Source organism: Acipenser ruthenus, chromosome 43, assembly GCF_902713425.1.
Source record: "Acipenser ruthenus chromosome 43, fAciRut3.2 maternal haplotype, whole genome shotgun sequence".
NCBI lineage: Eukaryota > Metazoa > Chordata > Actinopteri > Acipenseriformes > Acipenseridae > Acipenser > Acipenser ruthenus.
This window is the reverse complement of record NC_081231.1, coordinates 9,638,679-9,663,117: the sequence shown is the minus strand read 5'-3', so window position 1 is coordinate 9,663,117 and position 24,439 is coordinate 9,638,679. Positions and strand designations below refer to the sequence as shown.

General features: G+C 41.3%; 1 protein-coding gene and 1 long non-coding RNA gene across 2 annotated transcripts in view; one reads left to right on the top strand and one right to left on the bottom strand.

The window, feature by feature from the left end:
- LOC117970748 (butyrophilin subfamily 3 member A1-like) overlaps positions 1-7,857 on the bottom strand; it is a 41,701-nt gene extending 33,844 nt beyond the window's left edge. Inside the window, exon 1 of the mRNA XM_059011953.1 lies at positions 7,657-7,857. The gene's annotated coding sequence lies outside the window, so the exon portion shown is untranslated. The remainder of the gene's footprint in view (positions 1-7,656) is intronic.
- A 13,136-nt stretch (positions 7,858-20,993) lies between these two features.
- On the top strand, positions 20,994-23,794 carry LOC117969089 (uncharacterized). The gene is made up of 3 exons (XR_009311527.1): positions 20,994-21,085; positions 23,415-23,534; positions 23,639-23,794. It is a non-coding gene; the product is annotated as an uncharacterized LOC117969089 (long non-coding RNA).
- The last annotated feature ends 645 nt before the right edge of the window (positions 23,795-24,439 follow it).

The window sequence follows — 24,439 nt, the reverse complement described above, 5'->3', positions numbered from 1 at the left end:
TTGTTTGATCCCCTCCTCCCTGTTCAGTGTTTGTTTGGTCCCCTCCTCCCTCATCGTTCAGTGTTTGTTTGGTCCCCTCCTCCCTCATCGTTCAGTGTTTGTTTGGTCCCCTCCTCCCTCATCGTTCAGTGTTTGTTTGATCCCCTCCTCCCTCATCGTTCAGTGTTTGTTTGATCCCCTCCTCCCTCATCGTTCAGTGTTTGTTTGGTCCCCTCCTCCCTCATCGTTCAGTGTTTGTTTGGTCCCCTCCTCCCTCATCGTTCAGTGTTTGTTTGGTCCCCTCCTCCCTCATCGTTCAGTGTTTGTTTGGTCCCCTCCTCCCTCATCGTTCAGTGTTTGTTTGGTCCCCTCCTCCCTCATCGTTCAGTGTTTGTTTGGTCCCCTCCTCCCTCATCGTTCAGTGTTTGTTTGATCCCCTCCTCCCTCATCGTTCAGTGTTTGTTTGATCCCCTCCTCCCTCATCGTTCAGTGTTTGTTTGGTCCCCTCCTCCCTCATCGTTCAGTGTTTGTTTGGTCCCCTCCTCCCTCATCGTTCAGTGTTTGTTTGGTCCCCTCCTCCCTCATCGTTCAGTGTTTGTTTGGTCCCCTCCTCCCTCATCGTTCAGTGTTTGTTTGGTCCCCTCCTCCCTCATCGTTCAGTGTTTGTTTGGTCCCCTCCTCCCCTGCCTCCACCTTGCACCGTGTCTTGTCCAGGGGGAAGGTGGCCTCGGGTGCTGCTTGTCCTGCCCGCTGGCATTAGTTTAATCTAACTCATATTTAATGTATTATAGTTTTGCCAGCACAGGGGTGGCTAGCGAGCTCCAATGGGCAAGACCATGAGCCAAATTCAAATAACAACGTAATCATTTACAGGCAGGTCTGTCTGTCAATTCAATAAATCATTCATTTCATTCCATTGGTGGCTGTCTCCTTTCTGAAATATATTGTAACGGCGTCAAGCTCTAGGGTGCCAGATAGTAATAAATGTCCTAGCAAATTATTTAACTTAACCACATTACCAGGACCAGAAAACCCATTATCCTATTCAAGTCCTATTTAGTCAACCAGAGTAAAAGGGGACTATTAATTAATTGAATAACCAAACAACTTGCTTATGAGGTAAAAAAAAAAAAAATAAATATATATATATATATATATATATATATATATTTAGATGGCTCCAGCTTTAAGTCCATTTACCCATAATAATGAAACCAAATTACAAAAGCAAAATAAAAAAAACAAGTTTTACAGAATAAAGAAACAAAACATGTACAAAACAAAATATCAATTAACCAAACATAAAAAAATGACAGTTAATTGCTATGGTAGTAACTAACAGTACAAGACAATGAAAAGCTTTTCATCCCTATTGGAAACCTGCTTTAAATACGGTCCTTCCAAGAGACAAACTAACTTTACCATTGTGTTACCAAAGACAACTCTTTAGTAATCAACGCCAGTGGTTGCGGGAATATACCCTCACGAGCCAATTTACACTATTAAACTGCAAGCCGGGTTTCAATAGTCTCAGCGAACACACACAACGCAATATACATACCCAACAATTAATCAACAAAGCAAAAGTTAATTAACAATTTACTAAAATAAAATACAGAAACCCCCCAAAAAAACCTGTATACTATAAAGCAATATTTAAAATTATTTACTGGTCAAAACAAAATAAATAAATGAGAAAAATAATAAAGTAAAGAAAATAACACACGAGTCTGTAACACACAAGGATTGGCGGTAATTCTATAGCAGTTCTGATAGACAGAGTAATGTTCATTTAATATGCTGCAAGTCAGTTATATTCGAATTATTTTCTCTTCCTTACAGGGACTGTATTGGATATTTAACCAGTCACAAAAATGTCAATTTTCCTTTAGCAATCGAAACAACGATGCGGGAATCCTTTCAATGACCTAAAACCAAACTACCCAATTTCAAAGCTGTACGACCTGTTCCGCTGGAACAAACAGGTTAGTTAACCTTGTTTGTTCATCTGGCCTCCGGCACGTAGTTTGTTCCAAATACTTGGCAAGTAGTTTAGTTAACGTTCTCCTCATGCAGCCGCTGATAATATAGAAAACGTTTTCCCTTTCAAATTGTTTCGTTCGAACACGCCATCAGTCACAGCACTCAGCTCCAAACTTCCTGATGACATCACACAATGCCTTCCATCCCAGACTGCATAGCAAACAGGAACCGCCAACCTCCATACAGCACCCGTCGTGACCTCCAGCAAGCCTCCTCAACAAGCTAATTGTTCAGCTTTTATACGCAAGTGGCTCTCTGTTAAACGTACAGTATCGATATGTCATGTTTGCCACAATATTACACATGAAACTGACTGACATAACGTAAATAATACCAAAAAATATGAATACATATTTACCTGTCTGTTCAACGATTGAGCTGCTCTAAGAAGGGAATAATCCTGAACACTTTCAGCAATGCTGCACTTTGTACTGTACATTGAACCAGCACTACTAAACATACCCCACTTTATAGTGCAATAGAGCTATAAAGACTGAAACAAATATACAGGCAGTCCTAAAAGATGCACTCTGATTGCTTAGTCACTTTCCATGTTAAACTGTGACAATATCAAGCACAAAGTGACACTTCTGAACTGCATCTTAAACACGGACTGCCTCATATGGGTTTATATAGAAATCATAGCAGCTTTGCAGGTGAAAAACATCATGAGAATAAAAAGGATCTCATTTACATTTCATCACAATCACTTCAGTGTCACCAGTGTAGCTGCAGCCTGCCTGTGTATCACAGTTAGAACTAGTGATCTGATTATCAGCAGCCTGTCTGTGTATCACAGTTAGAACTAGTGATCTGATTATCAGCAGCCTGCCTGTGTATCACAGTTAGAACTAGTGATCTGATTATCAGCAGCCTGTCTGTGTATCAGTTAGAACTAGTGATCTGATTATCAGCAGACTGTCTGTGTATCACAGTTAGAACTAGTGATCTGATTATCAGCAGCCTGTCTGTGTATCACAGTTAGAACTAGTGATCTGATTATCAGCAGCCTGTCTGTGTATCAGTTAGAACTAGTGATCTGATTATCAGCAGCCTGTCTGTGTATCACAGTTAGAACTAGTGATCTGATTATCAGCAGCCTGCCTGTGTATCACAGTTAGAACTAGTGATCTGATTATCAGCAGCCTGTCTGTGTATCACAGTTAGAACTAGTGATCTGATTATCAGCAGCCTGTCTGTGTATCACAGTTAGAACTAGTGATCTGATTATCAGCAGCCTGTCTGTGTATCACAGTTAGAACTAGTGATCTGATTATCAGCAGCCTGCCTGTGTACCACAGTTAGAACTAGTGATCTGATTATCAGCAGCCTGCCTGTGTATCACAGTTAGAACTAGTGATCTGAGTATCAGCAGCCTGTCTGTGTATCACAGTTAGAACTAGTGATCTGATTATCAGCAGCCTGTCTGTGTATCACAGTTAGAACTAGTGATCTGATTATCAGCAGCCTGCCTGTGTATCACAGTTAGAACTAGTGATCTGATTATCAGCAGCCTGTCTGTGTATCACAGTTAGAACTAGTGATCTGATTATCAGCAGCCTGTCTGTGTATCACAGTTAGAACTAGTGATCTGATTATCAGCAGCCTGTCTGTGTATCACAGTTAGAACTAGTGATCTGATTATCAGCAGCCTGCCTGTGTATCACAGTTAGAACTAGTGATCCGAGTATCAGCAGCCTGTCTGTGTATCACAGTTAGAACTAGTGATCTGATTATCAGCAGCCTGTCTGTGTATCACAGTTAGAACTAGTGATCTGATTATCAGCAGCCTGCCTGTGTATCACAGTTAGAAGCTGGTTGAAATGGCTCTCAGTGCGTGTTGCAGTGCATGGGTTAGGGTTAGGGTTATAGAGAGAAGCTGGTTGAAATGGCTCTCAGTGTGTGTTGCAGTGCATGGGTTAGGGTTAGGGTTACAGAGAGAAGCTGGTTGAAATGGCTCTCAGTGTGTGTTGCAGTGCATGGGTTAGGGTTAGGGTTATAGAGAGAAGCTGGTTGAAATGGCTCTCAGTGTGTGTTGCAGTGCATGGGTTAGGGTTAGGGTTACAGAGAGAAGCTGGTTGAAATGGCTCTCAGTGTGTGTTGCAGTGCATGGGTTAGGGTTATAGAGAGAAGCTGGTTGAAATGGCTCTCAGTGTGTGTTGCAGTGCATGGGTTAGGGTTAGGGTTATAGAGAGAAGCTGGTTGAAATGGCTCTCAGTGTGTGTTGCAGTGCATGGGTTAGGGTTAGGGTTATAGAGAGAAGCTGGTTGAAATGGCTCTCAGTGTGTGTTGCAGTGCATGGGTTAGGGTTAGGTTTATAGAGAGAAGCTGGTTGAAATGGCTCTCAGTGTGTGTTGCAGTGCATGGGTTAGGGTTATAGAGAGAAGCTGGTTGAAATGGCTCTCAGTGTGTGTTGCAGTGTATGGACAATGGCAGGACACAGTATTTATTCATTGCAATTATAAGCAGAGAGCCTGTGGAGGCTGGCCTAAGGCCTGTCGGATGCAAGTGAATCAGAGGCAAGTCCAGTCGACCCGCTGCTCAATAATAATCCGAATCAGAACCAGAATTTCACTGGCCTTTACTATGCTGTGGATCCCACAAGGACAGCAAGACAATTAAAAGAGAAAATGTACCCCACACTCAAACTCTCTGATGCATATTATTAAAACAACGATAATAATAATAATAATAATAATAATAATAATAATAATGATAATAATCCATCATCTGTAGGTAAGCCAGTGTAAATTTCATATCTTCCACAACATGTATTTAGCCCCATAGCCACTGTATAAATGAAAGCTGTACGACTTTTGAATTTCAAAATTCCTCTGTCTGGGTACAAAACAATCACTTAACTGGATTTCTGACTGTATGCTTGTTTTTTAAATTATATTGCAGTTTCCATTGTAGTATCACCACATATGAACTGTGCAGCACAGGATTACTATAGCCTACTGCAGAATAATAATAATAATAATAATAATAATAATAATAATAATTCAGACATTATCAAGGTTATGAAGTTTGCTGTGTATCACTCCACGCCTCTGAAGAGTAGCCAGTGTGACTGACATACAGAGCAGCCAATAGAAATTAGGGGCGTGCCCAAAACAAATGCTGAAACCTGAAACATCACTGAAAATGGGGGTTTAGTATTTCCCAAACCGGAGCCAGAAAGTGTAACATTTTCTCATTTAGTTTTGGATTTACATGTTTACATTAACATCATTGTATTTAGGCTGCAAGCTCTATAGCTGCCCAGCCAATAGGAGTGGAGAGGAGTGGCAGAGACAGCAGTGATTCTGTCTCTGTTACGTAGAGAGAGGCAAGCAGCTTGACAGAGTGCTCAGAGTTATTCAGCTCTACTAGTTTAAAGTACTGATTGTAACTATTAAAGATACTAGTTTGTCATAAATATTAGAGCTGCACAGGGTGCTTAGTACTGGACCCGTGAACAGGCTCGAGTCTTAACCTCAGGAGCTTGATAGCGTTCACAAAACAGACTCCTCTCCAGATCAATGATAATCTATGGGGTTTGATTCGATAGTGTTCACAAACAGGCTCCTCTCCTCAATGATAATCTATGGGGTTTGACTCGATAGCGTTCACAAACAGGATCCTCTCCTCAATGATAATCTATGGGGTTTGACTCGATAGCGTTCACAAACAGACTCCTCTCCACAATGATAATCTATGGGGTTTGACTCGATAGCATTCACAAACAGGCTCCTCTCCTCAATGATAATCTATGGGGTTTGACTCGATAGCGTTCACAAACAGACTCCTCTCCTCAATGATAATCTATGGGGTTTGACTCGATAGCGTTCACAAACAGGCTCCTCTCCTCAATGATAATCTATGGGGTTTGACTCGATAGCGTTCACAAACAGGCTCCTCTCCAGCTCAATGATAATCTACGGGGTTTGACTCGATAGCGTTCACAAACAGGCTCCTCTCCTCAATGATAATCTATGGGGTTTGACTCGATAGCGTTCACAAACAGGCTCCTCTCCTCAATGATAATCTATGGGGTTTGACTCGATAGCGTTCACAAACAGGCTCCTCAATCATCTCAATCACAGACTGTGTCTTCATTGCATTGCTCTTTCTCACTGTAAACCACATCCCATTGACCAGTATCACTTCTCATCTCAATCACAGACTGTGTCTTCATTGCATTTTCTCACTGTAAACCACATCCCATTGACCAGTATCACTTCTCATCTCAATCACAGACTGTGTCTTCATTGCATTGCTCTTTCTCACTGTAAAAACATACCATTGACCAGTATCACTTCTCATGTCAATCACAGACTGTGTCTTCATTGCATTGCTCTTTCTCACTGTAAACCACATACCATTGACCAGTATCACTTCTCATCTCAATCACAGACTGTGTCTTCATTGCATTGCTCTCTCACTGTAAACCACATCCCATTGACCAGTATCACTTCTCATCTCAATCACAGACTGTGTCTTCATTGCATTGCTCTTTCTCACTGTAAAAACATACCATTGACCAGTATCACTTCTCATGTCAATCACAGACTGTGTCTTCATTGCATTGCTCTTTCTCACTGTAAACCACATACCATTGACCAGTATCACTTCTCATCTCAATCACAGACTGTGTCTTCATTGCTCTTTCTCACTGTAAACCACATACCACTGACTAGTATCACTTCTCATCTCAATCACAGACTGTGTCTTCATTGCATTGCTCTTTCTCACTGTAAACCACATCCCATTGACCAGTATCACTTCTCATCTCAATCACAGACTGTGTCTTCATTGCATTGCTCTTTCTCACTGTAAACCACATACCATTGACCAGTATCACTTCTCATTTCAATCACAGACTGTGTCTTCATTGCATTGCTCTTTCTCACTGTAAACCACATCCCATTGACTAGTATCACTTCTCATCTTAATCACAGACTGTGTCTTCATTGCATTGCTCTTTCTCACTGTAAACCACATCCCATTGACCAGTATCACTTCTCATCTCAATCACAGACTGTGTCTTCATTGCATTGCTCTTTCTCACTGTAAACCACATCCCATTGACCAGTATCACTTCTCATTTCAATCACAGACTGTGTCTTCATTGCATTGCTCTTTCTCACTGTAAACCACATCCCATTGACCAGTATCACTTCTCATTTCAATCACAGACTGTGTCTTCATTGCATTGCTCTTTCTCACTGTAAACCACATACCATTGACCAGTATCACTTCTCATCTCAATCACAGACTGTGTCTTCCTCATTACATTGCTCATTAACAAACCAAGTCTGTAAGTGCTCTGGCTTTTCTGTTCCATATCACATCATGGATCGTTATCGCTGTGTTCCCTGTTTGACAATGTGGGCAATAATCCTTCCACTATCAGTGTACTAGAGAGGCCATTTTGAAAAGAGCTTTGAAACACACTTTCAAGTTATAAGTGTACAAAGTTGTCAGGATGTTAACAATGAAAAGAATAATTACAGGTACATATTTAAACAGCTGTAGCAGCACGCAGGGACGGGTAACGCTAGATTTTTCAGAACCACGCTACTTACTGTTGAAGAGAGCTGGTCTATTAGCTATTGTAAATTTAAACACACAGATTTAGAGTCTGCTTACCTGCTTTCACTTTCACCTGCACTCTGTCTTCGTGCTTCAGTTCAGCTCTTTAAGAATAAATAGAAACAGCTTTTTAAACTGCATCAGTACAGCTGAGTTTGGATATGAGAAGTGTATTCTAAAGATTTACACACTCTGTCAAGAACTTCCCATCTGTTTGATCAGCTTTCTAGCCTGAAGTAGCCTGTCTAAAGCTAAAGTACAGGTCAAAGTACAATTCCTGGTTTTACTGCACTGTTACCTGAGAAACAGCCCTTGAGGAACACGCCCACACACTGTCTGCCAGTGAAAGAATGTGTACCTGGTTCAGACACGCCTCATAAAACAAACCAACACATGATCCTTTTCACAGAACTGGAGCTCATGAGTGATTTAAAGTCTAATCTGAAAAATTTAAAATAAAATAGTAATAAAATGTTTCTGTGTTTTTTTTTCTTAAGCTAACAGTCCATTTTCAACACAAGTGGATATGGTTCTGTAGATATGTGTAAAAGTGTAACACAAACACTAATACTAAATAGTGATAACCTGGCATATGCATTCCCATTGAGATTACAGGAGAGTGGAAAGAGAAGGACAGTGGAGGGGAGACAGAGAGGGATGTGACAGAGGGTGGAAGAGCGTGGAAGCGTGGAAGGGAGGGGGTTGAAGGAGAGGAGAACACTGAAAGAAACAGGGAGGGGAGAAGAGAGAAGGAGAGGTTAGGGTTAGAAGAGAGAAGGAGACGTTAGGGTTTGAAGAGAGAAGGAGAGGTTAGGGTTAGGGTTAGAAGAGAGAAGGAGAGGTTAGGGTTTGAAGAGAGAAGGAGAGGTTAGGGTTTGAAGAGAGAAGGAGACGTTAGGGTTTGAAGAGAGAAGGAGAGGTTAGGGTTTGAAGAGAGAAGGAGAGGTTAGGGTTTGAAGAGAGAAGGAGACGTTAGGGTTTGAAGAGAGAAGGAGAGGTTAGGGTTTGAAGAGAGAAGGAGAGGTTATGGTTAGGGTTAGAAGAGAGAAGGAGAGGTTAGGGTCAGAAGAGAGAAGGAGACGTTAGGGTTTGAAGAGAGAAGGAGAGGTTAGGGTTTGAAGAGAGAAGGAGAGGTTAGGGTTAGGGTTAGAAGAGAGAAGGAGAGGTTAGGGTTAGAAGAGAGAAGGAGACGTTAGGGTTTGAAGAGAGAAGGAGAGGTTAGGGTTAGGGTTTTAAGAGAGAAGGAGAGGTTAGGGTTTGAAGAGAGAAGGAGACGTTAGGGTTTGAAGAGAGAAGGAGAGGTTAGGGTTAGGGTTAGAAGAGAGAAGGAGAGGTTAGGGTTTGAAGAGAGAAGGAGAGGTTAGGGTTTGAAGAGAGAAGGAGACGTTAGGGTTTGAAGAGAGAAGGAGAGGTTAGGGTTTGAAGAGAGAAGGAGAGGTTAGGGTTAGGGTTAGAAGAGAGAAGGAGAGGTTAGGGTTAGAAGAGAGAAGGAGACGTTAGGGTTAGAAGAGAGAAGGAGAGGTTAGGGTTAGAAGAGAGAAGGAGACGTTAGGGTTTGAAGAGAGAAGGAGAGGTTAGGGTTAGGGTTTTAAGAGAGAAGGAGAGGTTAGGGTTTGAAGAGAGAAGGAGACGTTAGGGTTTGAAGAGAGAAGGAGAGGTTAGGGTTAGGGTTAGAAGAGAGAAGGAGAGGTTAGGGTTAGAAGAGAGAAGGAGACGTTAGGGTTTGAAGAGAGAAGGAGACGTTAGGGTTTGAAGAGAGAAGGAGAGGTTAGGGTTAGGGTTAGAAGAGAGAAGGAGAGGTTAGGGTTAGAAGAGAGAAGGAGACGTTAGGGTTAGAAGAGAGAAGGAGAGGTTAGGGTTAGAAGAGAGAAGGAGAGGTTAGGGTTAGAAGAGAGAAAGAGAGGTTAGGGTTTGAAGAGAGAAGGAGAGGTTAGGGTTTGAAAAGAGAAGGAGAGGTTAGGGTTAGAAGAGAGAAGGAGAGGTTAGGGTTAGGGTTAGAAGAGAGAAGGAGAGGTTAGGGTTAGAAGAGAGAAGGAGACGTTAGGGTTTGAAGAGAGAAGGAGACGTTAGGGTTTGAAGAGAGAAGGAGACGTTAGGGTTAGGGTTAGAAGAGAGAAGGAGAGGTTAGGGTTAGAAGAGAGAAGGAGACGTTAGGGTTAGAAGAGAGAAGGAGAGGTTAGGGTTAGAAGAGAGAAGGAGAGGTTAGGGTTAGAAGAGAGAAAGAGAGGTTAGGGTTTGAAGAGAGAAGGAGAGGTTAGGGTTTGAAAAGAGAAGGAGAGGTTAGGGTTAGGGTTAGAAGAGAGAAGGAGAGGTTAGGGTTTGAAGAGAGAAGGAGAGGTTAGGGTTTGAAGAGAGAAGGAGACGTTAGGGTTTGAAGAGAGAAGGAGAGGTTAGGGTTAGGGTTAGAAGAGAGAAGGAGAGGTTAGGGTTTGAAGAGAGAAGGAGAGGTTAGGGTTTGAAGAGAGAAGGAGACGTTAGGGTTTGAAGAGAGAAGGAGAGGTTAGGGTTTGAAGAGAGAAGGAGAGGTTAGGGTTAGGGTTAGAAGAGAGAAGGAGAGGTTAGGGTTAGAAGAGAGAAGGAGACGTTAGGGTTAGAAGAGAGAAGGAGAGGTTAGGGTTAGAAGAGAGAAGGAGACGTTAGGGTTTGAAGAGAGAAGGAGAGGTTAGGGTTAGGGTTTTAAGAGAGAAGGAGAGGTTAGGGTTTGAAGAGAGAAGGAGACGTTAGGGTTTGAAGAGAGAAGGAGAGGTTAGGGTTAGGGTTAGAAGAGAGAAGGAGAGGTTAGGGTTAGAAGAGAGAAGGAGACGTTAGGGTTTGAAGAGAGAAGGAGACGTTAGGGTTTGAAGAGAGAAGGAGAGGTTAGGGTTAGGGTTAGAAGAGAGAAGGAGAGGTTAGGGTTAGAAGAGAGAAGGAGACGTTAGGGTTAGAAGAGAGAAGGAGAGGTTAGGGTTAGAAGAGAGAAGGAGAGGTTAGGGTTAGAAGAGAGAAAGAGAGGTTAGGGTTTGAAGAGAGAAGGAGAGGTTAGGGTTTGAAAAGAGAAGGAGAGGTTAGGGTTAGAAGAGAGAAGGAGAGGTTAGGGTTAGGGTTAGAAGAGAGAAGGAGAGGTTAGGGTTAGAAGAGAGAAGGAGACGTTAGGGTTTGAAGAGAGAAGGAGACGTTAGGGTTTGAAGAGAGAAGGAGACGTTAGGGTTAGGGTTAGAAGAGAGAAGGAGAGGTTAGGGTTAGAAGAGAGAAGGAGACGTTAGGGTTAGAAGAGAGAAGGAGAGGTTAGGGTTAGAAGAGAGAAGGAGAGGTTAGGGTTAGAAGAGAGAAAGAGAGGTTAGGGTTTGAAGAGAGAAGGAGAGGTTAGGGTTTGAAAAGAGAAGGAGAGGTTAGGGTTAGAAGAGAGAAGGAGAGGTTAGGGTTAGAAGAGAGAAGGAGAGGTTAGGGTTATAAGAGAGAAAGAGAGGTTAGGGTTATAAGAGAGAAAGAGAGGTTAGGGTTTGAAGAGAGAAGGAGAGGTTAGGGTTTGAAAAGAGAAGGAGAGGTTAGGGTTTGAAAAGAGAAGGAGAGGTTAGGGTTTGAAGAGAGAAGGAGAGGTTAGGGTTTGAAGAGAGAAAGAGAGGTTAGGGTTTGAAGAGAGAAAGAGAGGTTAGGGTTAGGGTTTGAAGAGAGAAGGAGAGGTTAGGGTTCGAAGAGAGAAGGAGAGGTTAGGGTTAGGGTTATAAGAGAGAAGGAGAGGTTAGGGTTTGAAGAGAGAAGGAAAGGTTAGGGTTAGAAGAGAGAAGGAGAGGTTAGGGTTAGAAGAAAGAAGGAGAGGTTAAGGTTTGAAGAGAGAAGGAGAGGTTAGGGTTTGAAGAGAGAAGGAGAGGTTAGGGTTTGAAGAGAGAAGGAGAGGTTAGGGTTTGAAGAGAGAAGGAGAGGTTAGGGTTTGAAGAGAGAAGGAGAGGTTAGGGTTTGAAGAGAGAAGGAGAGGTTAGGGTTAGAAGAGAGAAGGAGAGGTTAGGGTTAGAAGAGAGAAGGAGAGGTTAGGGTTTGAAGAGAGAAGGAGAGGGAAAGGCAGATTTGGATTTCTAAACTCTTACAATGTTGTTCTAAAGAATGCTCATGCCAAAGTGTAACAGAGAGGTGCAGGAAAGTGAACTGAAGATGTTAAAAGCTATGGGTTAATATTACTGCACATGTGGTCTCTGTTCTGAAAACAAGCTCGAGAGGAGTGAATGAGAGCTAGAGGATGATATGAAACATTTGCACCATATCTCATGGAAATAGACGTTAATCACAGAAACTATCAACAGTGTCCTGAGGAGATAGGATGGAGGATCGTAAAATAGGCTGTAAAATAAGCTGTAAATAAGTTGTAAAGTAAGCTGAAGAAGGAGTTTAGATCACAAGGTCACGTAGTGAGAGGGTGTGTAAGAAGTGAGTGAGGAATAGGTTAGTGAGCAGCCGTAGAAGAGGAGAAGCGATAGAAGACCATCTGTTCCAGTGCCTCTGTGTGTCTCTGTGTGCCTATGTGTTTCTCTGTGTCTCTGTTCCAGTGCCTCTGTGTGTCTCTGTGCCTCTCTGTGTGCCTATGTGTTTCTCTGTGTCTCTGTTCCAGTGCCTCTGTGTGTCTCTGTGCCTCTCTGTGAGCCTATGTGTTTCTCTGTGTCTCTGTTCCAGTGCCTCTGTGTCTCTGTGCCTCTCTGTGAGCCTATGTGTTTCTCTGTGTCTCTGTTCCAGTGCCTCTGTGTGTCTCTGTGCCTCTCTGTGTGCCTATGTGTTTCTCTGTGTCTGTTCCAGTGCCTCTGTGTGTCTCTGTGCCTCTCTGTGTGCCTATGTGTTTCTCTGTGTCTCTGTGCCTCTCTGTGTGCCTATGTGTTTCTCTGTGTCTCTGTTCCAGTGCCTCTGTGTGTCTCTGTGCCTCTCTGTGTGCCTATGTGTTTCTCTGTGTCTCTGTTCCAGTGCCTCTGTGTGTATCTGTGCCTCTGTGTGTGCCTATGTGTTTCTCTGTGTCTCTGTTCCAGTGCCTCTGTGTGTCTCTGTGCCTCTCTGTGAGCCTATGTGTTTCTCTGTGTCTCTGTTCCAGTGCCTCTGTGTGTCTCTGTGCCTCTGTGTGTGCCTATGTGTTTCTCTGTGTCTCTGTTCCAGTGCCTCTGTGTGTCTCTGTGCCTCTGTGTGTGCCTATGTGTTTCTCTCTGTCTCTGTTCCAGTGCCTCTCTGTGAGCCTATGTGTTTCTCTGTGTCTCTGTTCCAGTGCCTCTGTGTGTCTCTGTGCCTCTCTGTGTGCCTATGTGTTTCTCTGTGTCTCTGTTCCAGTGCCTCTGTGTGTCTCTGTGACTCTCTGTGTCTCGTGTGCCTCTCTGTGACTTGTGTGTCTCTGTGTGCCTCTGTGTGCCTCTGCCCTCACAGAGCCTAATGGAACTGTATTTTGTTCTCTCTGTACTAGATTGCTGATGCATTTAAAGTCGATGTAGCTGCATAAAATAAACTGCTTGTGTTATCTTTCTGTATATTGGAGTCCCGTAACACACTGTGTTGGGATTAAATACCATTTTAATCCCCTTTTCAAAAATGTCCAAGTGGGACGGGGACACCCCTCTCCCACTCTCCACCACCTTGTAAGTGCCACATACTTTAAACCTAATTGAAAATCCTGGGGTACTGAAGCTAGTAATACCCAGACACTGTGTTATAGCACTGACACTGTGTGTGTGTGTGTCAGAGTGTGTGTGTTTGTGTGTCTGTCTGTATGGACAGAGGATGGGAAAGAATAGGAACCCCTGCCATAGCACTGTCAATAGGGTGTAGAGCCACACTGGGACTGACTCGCCCACCATAGCACTGTCAATAGGGTGTAGAGCCACACTGGGACTGATTCTCCTGCCATAGCACTGTCAATAGGGTGTAGAGCCACACTGGGATTGATTCACCTGCCATAGCACTGTCAATAGGGTGTAGAGCCACACTGGGACTGATTCTCCTGCCATAGCACTGTCAACAGGGTGTAGAGCCACACTGGGACTGACTCACCCACCATAACACTGTCAATAGGGTGTAGAGCCACACTGGGACTGATTCTCCTGCCATAGCACTGTCAATAGGGTGTAGAGCCACACTGGGACTGACTCTCCTGCCATAGCACTGTCAATAGGGTGTAGAGCCACACTGGGACTGACTCACCCGCCATAACACTGTCAATAGGGTGTAGAGCCACACTGGGACTGATTCTCCTGCCATAGCACTGTCAATAGGGTGTAGAGCCACACTGGGATTGATTCACCTGCCATAGCACTGTCAATAGGGTGTAGAGCCACACTGGGATTGACTCACCTGCCATAGCACTGTCAACAGGATGCAGGCTCATCTGCATTTCAGCAGCCGAAAGTACATGTCAAGTTTATTATGTATTGAAGTTAGCAATAAAGAGTGTGCGTCTGTGTGTGTGCCCAATTCTGAAGTGTGAAGTGGGAGGCTTCATGGTAAAGATAAATGCTATTGTCTTGCAATTGTTAGTCTTTATTTGCTATAGTGTTAAAGCTTTAGTTTAGGTTGCTATCGTGTTAACAGATCTGTTTCATTATTATTAATGGTATGTGTTAATAATGGGGTCTTATCTTTCACAGTAAACGTGTCTGTCACAGTGAAATGGTACCAGAAGGTGACTTTCAAAGATAAGTAAAAACAACAAAAGAAATCACCAGGCCTACATATTACCAGTAACACAACCTCGAAGCCCTGCACAGCGGTGATTCTAGAGGATAGCACATCGAGGGGCACCACTTCATTACTCCTTTTATTGTGTCTACAGTGTTTTACACATACAATAAAATAACTCCATGAAATGATGTGAAAAACACACAATGTGAACCTTCCTGCAATTGAGTGAACCCCCTACTGCAGTATAAACCTGGACACATATAGCACTGCTATTAAATGAATAGCAATAAAGAACAAAGTGCAATACATATATACACAAATATATACTGTGGCAGAGTAGGGGGAGGAAGAGGAAAAAATGTAGTCCTGGAGGAACCAGCAGAACTACATTACCCAGAAGGCAACAGGACTGCAGAGGAAGTGGGAAGCACCTGAGACCAATTAAGCCCTGCATAAGAGCAGAAGAAGCCCTGCAGTCAGGGCTGATGGAGTAGCAGCTGTAGGCAGACTGTCTGAAGAAGCACAAGCCAGCTGCTGAAGAGCCCTGAAGAAGGCACTGTGTGTGAACTGTGTGTTTAAAAAGGGGCTTGGTTTGGCTTAGCCGTCCAGCCATAGTTAGTTGCCGGAGGAAGTTTTAGTTAGTGCTCCGAAAAGGAGTTTGGTTTTTGTTTTGTTTATTTTCTTTGTTATTATAAATAATAAAAGTGCACACAAGTGCTAAAGTACCTTTCTGTGTCTGGCTCTGTGTTAAAAGTGTGAAAAGTAAGCCTCAGCAGGTAGGCTACATTTACAATATGCATGTGTGTGTGTGTGTGTATATATATATATATATATATATATATATATATATGGGCATTTCCTTGCTAATGTTTGAGTAAATTGACAAGTTGCAGCTTGATTTCTTTGAGATTAAATATTAAAATGAGATAACACACACTGGAAATATAGTGTGGATAAATTTGTCTGAAAAAGCTAAGTTGAAGAATTGTTGTCTGGACATGGAAGTTATCCAAACATAACATGGCAAAACATGATGACTTGCAGGGTGTTTAAACAATATTGTCACATTTATGTCTAATTCAATTGATTATTCTAATCCAGAAAGCTTAAAATATTATCATGTGTTTTTACCACTGTAGCAGGTGATTCTATATTATATATATATATTTTTTAAATGTGCTATGTTCATATAGGTGTCTGCCACACTGTTACGAACATGAGTTATTATTTCAGCTCTTTAGGAAGGAATAATACTCTTTTCCTTTTTGGGAGCCAACTTATATTAAATGTTTTTTGGGTTAGGCAGGATTTTGTTAATCACTAATAAAGGTTTTTAATCTTGTGTCCTGAAATCTGTTCACTCATTTATACATTCGTAACAACTAGGAAGTCGGTTACAGTAAATCAAAACAGTGCCATTCATTGTTCATTATCCGGGATTTTGACCCATGCCCTTTGACTTCTGACTGGTATCTGTCCTTCATGTTGTGATTGTGGTTAGGAACTATCACTTACTTGCTGAAGTGTATCATTATTTAGTGGATTACATCTTCCATCTCTCTGGATTAATAAAGAAGGGACAGATTGATCAGCGTGTGTTTCAGTATATCTTGTAAAAAAAGCTGTGTGGACGGAAGCTTATGCCTTTCCATGTAACCACGGTAGTAATAATAATAATCCACTTGTAGGCAAAACTTATCTTCTGCCTTCATCTATCCTATTAGTTTCTGTTCTGCAGAGTTGTTGTTTAAATTACACATTTTATATTATTGTTTGATAAGCACTGTAAGTCTGTGATGGAGAAACGTAGGGTAGGGTGGGGTAAGAGGCCTATGTGGGGTAAGAGGCCTTTTTGTCCTGGTGCTAACAGGAAATGATGTAATCAGAAGTGACTGCCGCCCTCTAAACGAACCTGCTATCAGTTTTTGCAGCTCAACAGACAACCACATGTGAGAATTTCTTAAACTTTTTACTCTTATTATTATTTTTTTTCAATTTGGTTGCATGGTGTGAACACTGTGAGGTCTGAAGGTTTAAGGAGGTATATTCAAATTGAACTATTGGCTTCATGATAATGTTATGTTTGTGTAGGTGCTAGTTATGCACAGGCCTTAAAACAATGAAAACAAAATGTCTGTGTTTTGGGTGAGAGGCCTCCCCCCCACTGTTTGGGGTTAGAAGCCTATGGGAGGCCTCTTACCTCCATGATGAAGTAAATTGCAAGCTAGGAGGGATTTAAGAAAATATGACACTTTGTATCGTATTACTAGGAGAAGTTTATTTAGGCCTACCCAAATTCTACAGTGACTATCTAGCTGGGCCCTAATGGAAGTTTGTCAAGGACGGCTATAGCACAGTCTTAGCTTGTGTTGTAGTTTGAATGAAAAACGTGTGTACAATGAAAAATGCCAAAGTTAAAAAGTTATAGAATTGAGATTGTTCAGTACTAAGCAGCCATTATTATTATTATTATTATTATTATTAGCTCCAATCTGATCTTGGTATTTTAGTCTCCAAGATTAAAATCTTTATACCTTTTGACTTTCTTTAATAAAAGCAGATTTCAAACTGTCCCACATGTCGGTTGGATGATGAAAGATTATTAATTCACAGTCACAGTAGTATCACAATGGTAGCACTCAGAAGCTATACTGTTACTCATTGATTTTATGTGTATTTCTCCTCCAGATTCAGCACTATGCCTCGAACACACATAAGAAAAAACAGAGCATCATCATATACGCAGGAATATTTAAAAATATCCCTTCTTGTTGGTGTTATTGGAATTAAAATGATGTTAATAAAAGATCATTAAATTGTTAAAACGTTTGAGTGACGTGTGTTTCTGAGTGCACATATATTGGAGTGGCATGTGGGGGTAAGAAGCCCCCCTTCTCAGAAATGTGATTTTTGTTTTTTTGTGCATTTATGAGATCACTAGAGACTCCTGCTTATATTCAGCTATGGAGGCTGCATATAAGTTTATTTAGAACATAAAAAGGGTTGAAATGTACATTCGTTTATATGACAGATATGGAATTTTCCTTAAGGGGGGCCCCATAGCTCACCCTACCCTAATTCTCTCTCTGACTGTAGTAAGACACGCTGTTTAAACTTCACTCAGCCAGAAAGCGGTTCTCCACCCACACTAGCTTTAAAAACGAAACTGCAAACTAAAAACTGATTCACTTTCTTTTCGTAAATGGACAGATAAAACTACCTCATAACTCAATGTTTATTCAATCTGTGTGTATCTGCTTGTCAGGGATCGGGGAATGGCATAAGAATGAAATCTGTATTTATACATTTGTTGTTTTTTTGAGTGTGATATATCATTTTGGGTAGCGGGGTGCACACTGCTGGTAAAGTGAACTTGTATCTTTTAAGTATTCTTTGCTAATGAAAATGCTTCTACATACAGGATCTGTGAGTTTGAAGATTGTTAACAATTAGTGATAGACATGGTGCTCACCATTGGATTGAAGGAGCTCAGGTGATGCATGTCTGCTTGTTCTCTGTGGCAGGCTGTTGTCTGTATGGGAAGACAATAAAAAGACACAAGGATAATCAAGAGCAATATTTTTATAAAGTGATTAACACAGACATATATGCTTATTCCTCAGTGTGCCTTATGTTTCCATTGAGTTTATATTCAATATGAATCTAATTGGGTCTAACACAGTAATTTCGTAGCTGCTCAGTTCTGGTGGGATTTAGTCCAGACACTAGGCAGAGCAGTGAGAGGATGCAAGCATCCGAATCCACCAGGTTAAACACATCAACACCGTCAAGAAACAGAGCCGTCCCGACACAGGGAGTAAAAATAGAAACAAAAAGAAAGAAATGCCAAACCGTGAATGTATTGAGTTATTATTATTATTATTATTATTATTATTATTATTATTATTAAACTCAATGTAAAAGTAGCAATACGTATATAACACAATATGGCTACTTAAACTAAATAGCCGCAAATGATACACCCAGGAGTGAACTGAAATGAGCTATCTGCTTAAGAAAATGAAATAAATAAAAGAGCTGCCAGTGACAGGATGGATATGCTGTTTAAATAGCCATTAAAACAGCCTGTATTTAAATGGTTTAATTAGTCTTGTCAATTATTTAACAATGTGTCCCGGTTTTCAGCTTTGAAAATCTGGTCACCCTATTTATTAGATATTAGGTTTAGATGTCATATTGATTTGCTGTTATTCATTTAGATATTAGGTTTAGACATCATGTTATTTGTTATTATGAAATGGGTACAAACAATTTGTGAAAATACTAGATTCTCCCCAGCCATTAGATATCTGGTGATAACACAACAGTGCGGAACTTCTTTCTGTGAAGCGGCCTCATCACAGTAAATAAAATCGATACGCCAACTGCACCTGTACGCCTGGGTAAACAAAACCACTCGAGTCAGTCAGCATGACAGCAATCCCTGAGATTAACTACAACACCACTCGAGTCAGCATGACAGCAATCCCTGAGATTAACTACAACACCACTCGAGTCAGCATGATAGCAATCCCTGAGATTAACTACAACACCACTCGAGTCAGCATGACAGCAATCCCTGAGATTAACTACAACACCACTCGAGTCAGTCAGCATGACAGCAATCCCTGAGATTAACTACAACACCACTCGAGTCAGCATGACAGCAATCCCTGAGATTAACTACAACACCACTCGAGTCAGCATGACAGCAATCCCTGAGATTAACTACAACACCACTCGAGTCAATCAGCATGACAGCAATCCCTGAGATTAACTACAACACCACTCGAGTCAGCATGACAGCAATCCCTGAGATTAATTACAACACCACTCGAGTCAGTCAGCATGACAGCAATCCCTGAGATTAACTACAACACCACTCGAGTCAATCAGCATGACAGCAATCCCTGAGATTAACTACAACACCACTCGAGTCAGCATGACAGCAATCCCTGAGATTAACTACAACACCACTCGAGTCAGCATGACAGCAATCCCTGAGATTAACTACAAAACCACAAAAAAAATTATTAAAATAAAGTTTAAAGTCTTCATTTACCAAAAACAACACACTCACAGACCCATTTAATAATAGCATTAATACACTCCAGGGTGTGTGTGTTATCATGAGGTAATATCCTCACTTCCTGGACGGTTGAAGAACTCCACTTCGTCTAGTGCCTCACAACGCGCCCAAGGTGTGGTGATATTACCTCATGATAAATGTCACAAAGACGGCCAGAGTGGGTGGCGTCAGACCGGAAGCAGGAAGGAATTCAAACACAGACAGACGGTGATGGTGATGAGCTGAGTGCAATGGCTGCACTCAGCGTTTATTATCAAAATAAAAGGTTTCAAACAGCACAAAAACAGGACACGGCACTTGACGCCAAAATAAACAGACATACAAAACGACTAAACACTAAACAGACGGTGCAGGACAGACAGACGAACAAACACGGTGAGTGAAAACACGTTAACTATTACTCTTATTCTAACAATTACTACCTCCGTCTCCAATCCCGTTCTCCACTCACCGAACACCCAAACCCTGACTGACTAAAAATGTGCCTATTTATACTGTTGTGCTGGGATTCAATTACTAATTAATTATTCACTTGAATCCCAGCACGTGAATTAATTCTGTGCAACCCCGTGCTCACATATTACATTTAACCAGCACGTGAAGTGATTTGTGCTCTCCTCGTGCCTACATACAAATCTACACTTTTTAAATATACGTGAAACACAGACCCGTTTATATCCCGTGTACCAATCTATACACCAACATTAACATACGCACGCATACATACACAAAACACACAAATGCACACAGGGGCGGGGCACTTTGCCACATAACACACACACCCTGTCGTGTATTACTGCTTCATTAATGTAGTCATTAGGGTTAGATGTCACATTCCTTTGTTGTCACTGTATTGATTTAGATATTCAGGTTGGATACCTCGGGATCCTTATTGAGAAGCCAGCGGAACTCCAGCGTTTCTCCGACCCAGTGAAGGAAGCGTTTGTCCCGGATAACCCCTCCCGTGATGAGCGGCGCTGCCATGACAACCTATGACATCACCCGCACAAGTTACAACACAGCGAGTCATTTTTTTAATACAGTATTAACGCTTTATTGTTTTCACAAAATTACATCAATAAGATTATCAGCTCAGCTGCTAGTGTGTACTGAACACAATCTCAAATATCAGTGAATAGATACAGACAAGCCGTGGCACCAGCAAGAGGTTCAAAATGAAAGCGCCAGTTAAAGTTTAAATAAATACACAAATAAATAAATTACGACATGAAACAAAAATACATGTGGGTATATTTTAATCAAAAGTCCATGCATCTATAATTCTGAGTATTTATCCAAATAATCTCACTGCGAATTCTTTCCAAATGAATCATTTCTGCTTCCCCCCCCCCCGAGTGCTAAAAAACGTGGCGTTATAGTTTCTTAACACATTGTAGGGTTTCACGCAGTAGACAGAAGAGAAGGAGACAACACGCTGCTTTCAGGGTCAAAGCTGCATTTAAACTGCCATCTCTCAGCAGCACCCTGCATATCACTGCTCCACACGCTTCGCTGCTTAACCTGGAACAACAACAAAACACAGCGTGCAACGCCCCCTTTTATAACTCAACCACGCCCCTTTATGCTAATCAGGTGCCGGAGCGAACAGCTATCCCATTGGTCCCCAGCCGCACACCAGGACCAATGGGCACACACAACTAACAGCCAATGACAGGGAGCAGGGCGCACCCTGCGTGCAGGACAGCTCGCACAGCCACAGAGACAGAGCGAACCCGCAGCTACAGGGAATACAGACGAGGGGAGGAACACAATACAGCGGTAATAACAGCACCCAGACAGGGGAGACAAGAGCGAATACACAACACGAAACACAAACACACGGACCGCTACAACACTACTGGATTTTACAAATCACCTATGCGAGTCTGCACCTCAAACACTCTGAAATATCATTTTACATTAATACGGCAGTTAGTATATAAATCCATTTCTAAAACGGGTCGCATTTTGTAATTTAAATACGTATGAGCTACCAAAACGTATTTTTGTTTCATGTCGTTATTAATGTATTTATTTATTTATTTGGTTAAACTGTAATCCAGCCTTACATTTTAACTTCTTGAAGTTACCACAGCGTGTCTATGTATGAATTACTGACGAGTAATATTGAGATTTGATTACACTAGCAGATCAACTGATAATGAATGGATGTTATTTTGTGAAAACAATAAAATATTAATATTAAAAAAAAGAAACACTGCAACATTTTATAAACAAATACATGATACACCAGACTGTAGCACATTCGTTTAGTTTTAATATCATAACAAATATACTTATTATAAATACGTACCTTCTTTTATTTGTTGGAAAACGGTCTGGAACTGAAGTAAAGTATTTTTTAATACAGTGCTATTTGAGTATTTAAAATATGGTTATCTTCAAAATTAAAATATCAGCAACGGTGTGTTAATTAAACGAAGCGCCTGACGCCGCTCGGAACTTTGGCATTTTTAAATCCTAACGGTCTCTGCTCAGCGGAGTGGAATGTTCAGGAGCCGGTTGCCTAGCAGCGTCTCCGCCTCCTTCTCTGCCCCGCCCCCTCTCTCCCTCTCTCGTTGTGCTTTAAGTCATAAACGGCTGGTTTGTGATTTTATATTGAAGTTCAGTACGATCATTAATGTAGCATTATCGATTTTGTTAACGGTAAAAAAAAATTATATAAGGACTGGTAATAATCGACCAGCATAAGTGTAATCCTCTAAGTGTATAGCTAAATATTTATGAAAAAAACGGCCATACAAGTAAGCGTGTTAAAGTTGGACTTAATACTACTAAGACTAATAATAATAACGTAATATCAGAACTACTAATATATGCTTACTGATATTAACTTTTTATGAAGCGCTCACTGCAAACGAATGGGTCCAGTCTTTTTCGGTTTTTTTCTCTTTTAATCGCTGAAATCCATTTTACCCTCCTGTCTGGATCAGCAGGAGTCCTGTAGAAGGAAACTTTATATTTCTGTCCAAAAGAATCGGGCATTACTGTAATGTTACCGCGCTCTGCATTTTGGTCATCTTCCACAGTAATGCTGACTGTGAAAGAGTGTTCAGCTTGGAGACCAAAAACAAAACCCAACACAGAGCCAGCCTGAGCACAGACATGCTAAGATCACTGGTAACGCACAAAGTCATGATGTCAGCGAAGCAGCAAGTGTGTCACACACAAACCTTTAGTGACACCTTGCTCAGGAAAGCCAGGTCAGCCACCTATGAAGCTAAACATTCAAGATCTGAAAGTGCAGTTTGACCTGTTGGATTCCTTTCTGTTCCAAACACTCACTTTGTGGATAGCTGTTACATTTGGTGCTGACTCAGTGACTATTTACAAGGGTTTTTTCCTTTTTTGAAAGTGCTTTGTTTCCTGTTTTTAGAAGCTTGTACATTTCAATTTGTTATGTTTTGAAAGTAAATAAAATACCAAGATACTACAAAAATGGCTATTTTCTGTACTTGAAATAATTTTCAGTTGGTATAAATTAAAAAGGTTTCATCTATACTAAGGTAAACAAAATTAAATTTAAACTGAAACAATCTAATCTTATTATTTTTTTACTGATAATTTCATCCTCAGAACTCTCCAGAGTGTAGCATTTAGCTGTTTGATACCCTAAAGCAATTCTGAGGGGAAGCCGAGATGTCCGCGTGAAAGAGTGCTACTCAAAAAGAAATGTCAAGGTTGGCAGGTCTGGGGCGTTGAGGTCACATTGCCTCTGGGCTCAATACAGCCTAAAGGCAGGAAAGGAAAAAAGCCTTTTCAGGGTCTTGGCCTCTGCAGAATCATTTCCACTAATTCTGTTTTCTCTGTATATTCAGATATATTTAGATTTGCCATTTTCATATTTCTTGTATTCCAATATTGTAATTTAAGACTCATCCAAGTAGATTATGTCTAATTTAGTTTATGAAAATATGTAAATTCATATCGAGGGAAGACTTTTTCATTCAATTGTTAACATAAATGAAAAAGCTGCTGCAAATGAGCATTGTACAGTTTAATTTGAATGATCTTGAACAAAGCTTTTGGGATGATGTTTTCGGTCGTTTAGACTCTTATTTTCAGGGTTATTAATCTCTGTCTCCAGCTCTTTTGTTTTGTAGAAGCAGTTTATGGGACGGACAGACGTGTGAAGGCCAGCGACGTGGAAGACCTCATCGCAGAGACGCTGAGATTCACGCCTCACACAGGAGGAAAGGAGCGACAGGTGAATCACGCTCATGTTCATTCAAATCTAAGTGAACGTACGTTTTTACTTGTGCATGTGCTTTCTCCAAACTGTCATTTTAACCCAACCCTTTTCTTTTCAAGGCAACTTCGTGGAACTGACAGTGAAGCCGGGCAATCATTCCTCTGAAGTGAGCTTTTGAATTCTTATAAACACTCTGGGTTTCAAGTTCAGTATCAGTTTTGGATGCATTCATAATAAACCTCATGTGACCTCTCCATACCTGTGTGTGTGTGTGTGTGTGTGTGTGTGTGTGTGTGTGTGTGTGTGTGTGTTGCTCTGTACCCAGAGCTTTTGATATCTCCAGAATCCTCTCATGTAATTGGGTTAGTTGTGTGTTTGTCTTTATTGAAGAGGCCGCTGCTGTAGGAGAGCAGGATCGGGAGATTGGCGGGTAGGATAGTAGGGAGTACATTTACAAGAGGGACCCTAATTAACTGGGAATAAATTCATCATTTTGTGTCGTTGGCAATGTTACCTGAAAGCAGTGTTAATGTTATTTCATAACATTAGTTACGAACGTTCTCGTAACATTACGAAAACCTTCCAAAAAAATGTTCTTTAAACATTACTTAATGTTATCCTGACTTTCGAATAACATTCTCCTAACGTTCTGGAAACATCATTGTGTTCGCTGGGTTACTATCAAATCTATTACTGACACCTTGTGGTCATGATGCGCAACTGCACGTCATTACATTTACTTGACATTCAAGTTCTGCAAGTGTGTCACGTGATACTAGTTTTGTATACTCTTAGTAAACTAATGGTACAACCAAAAATATGTTTTAAAACAAACAGTATTTATTTACTTTAACAACATATAACAGCATAAATATTCTACATGGGCAAATGTGATCGTGTAGCAGGTCTTTATATATATA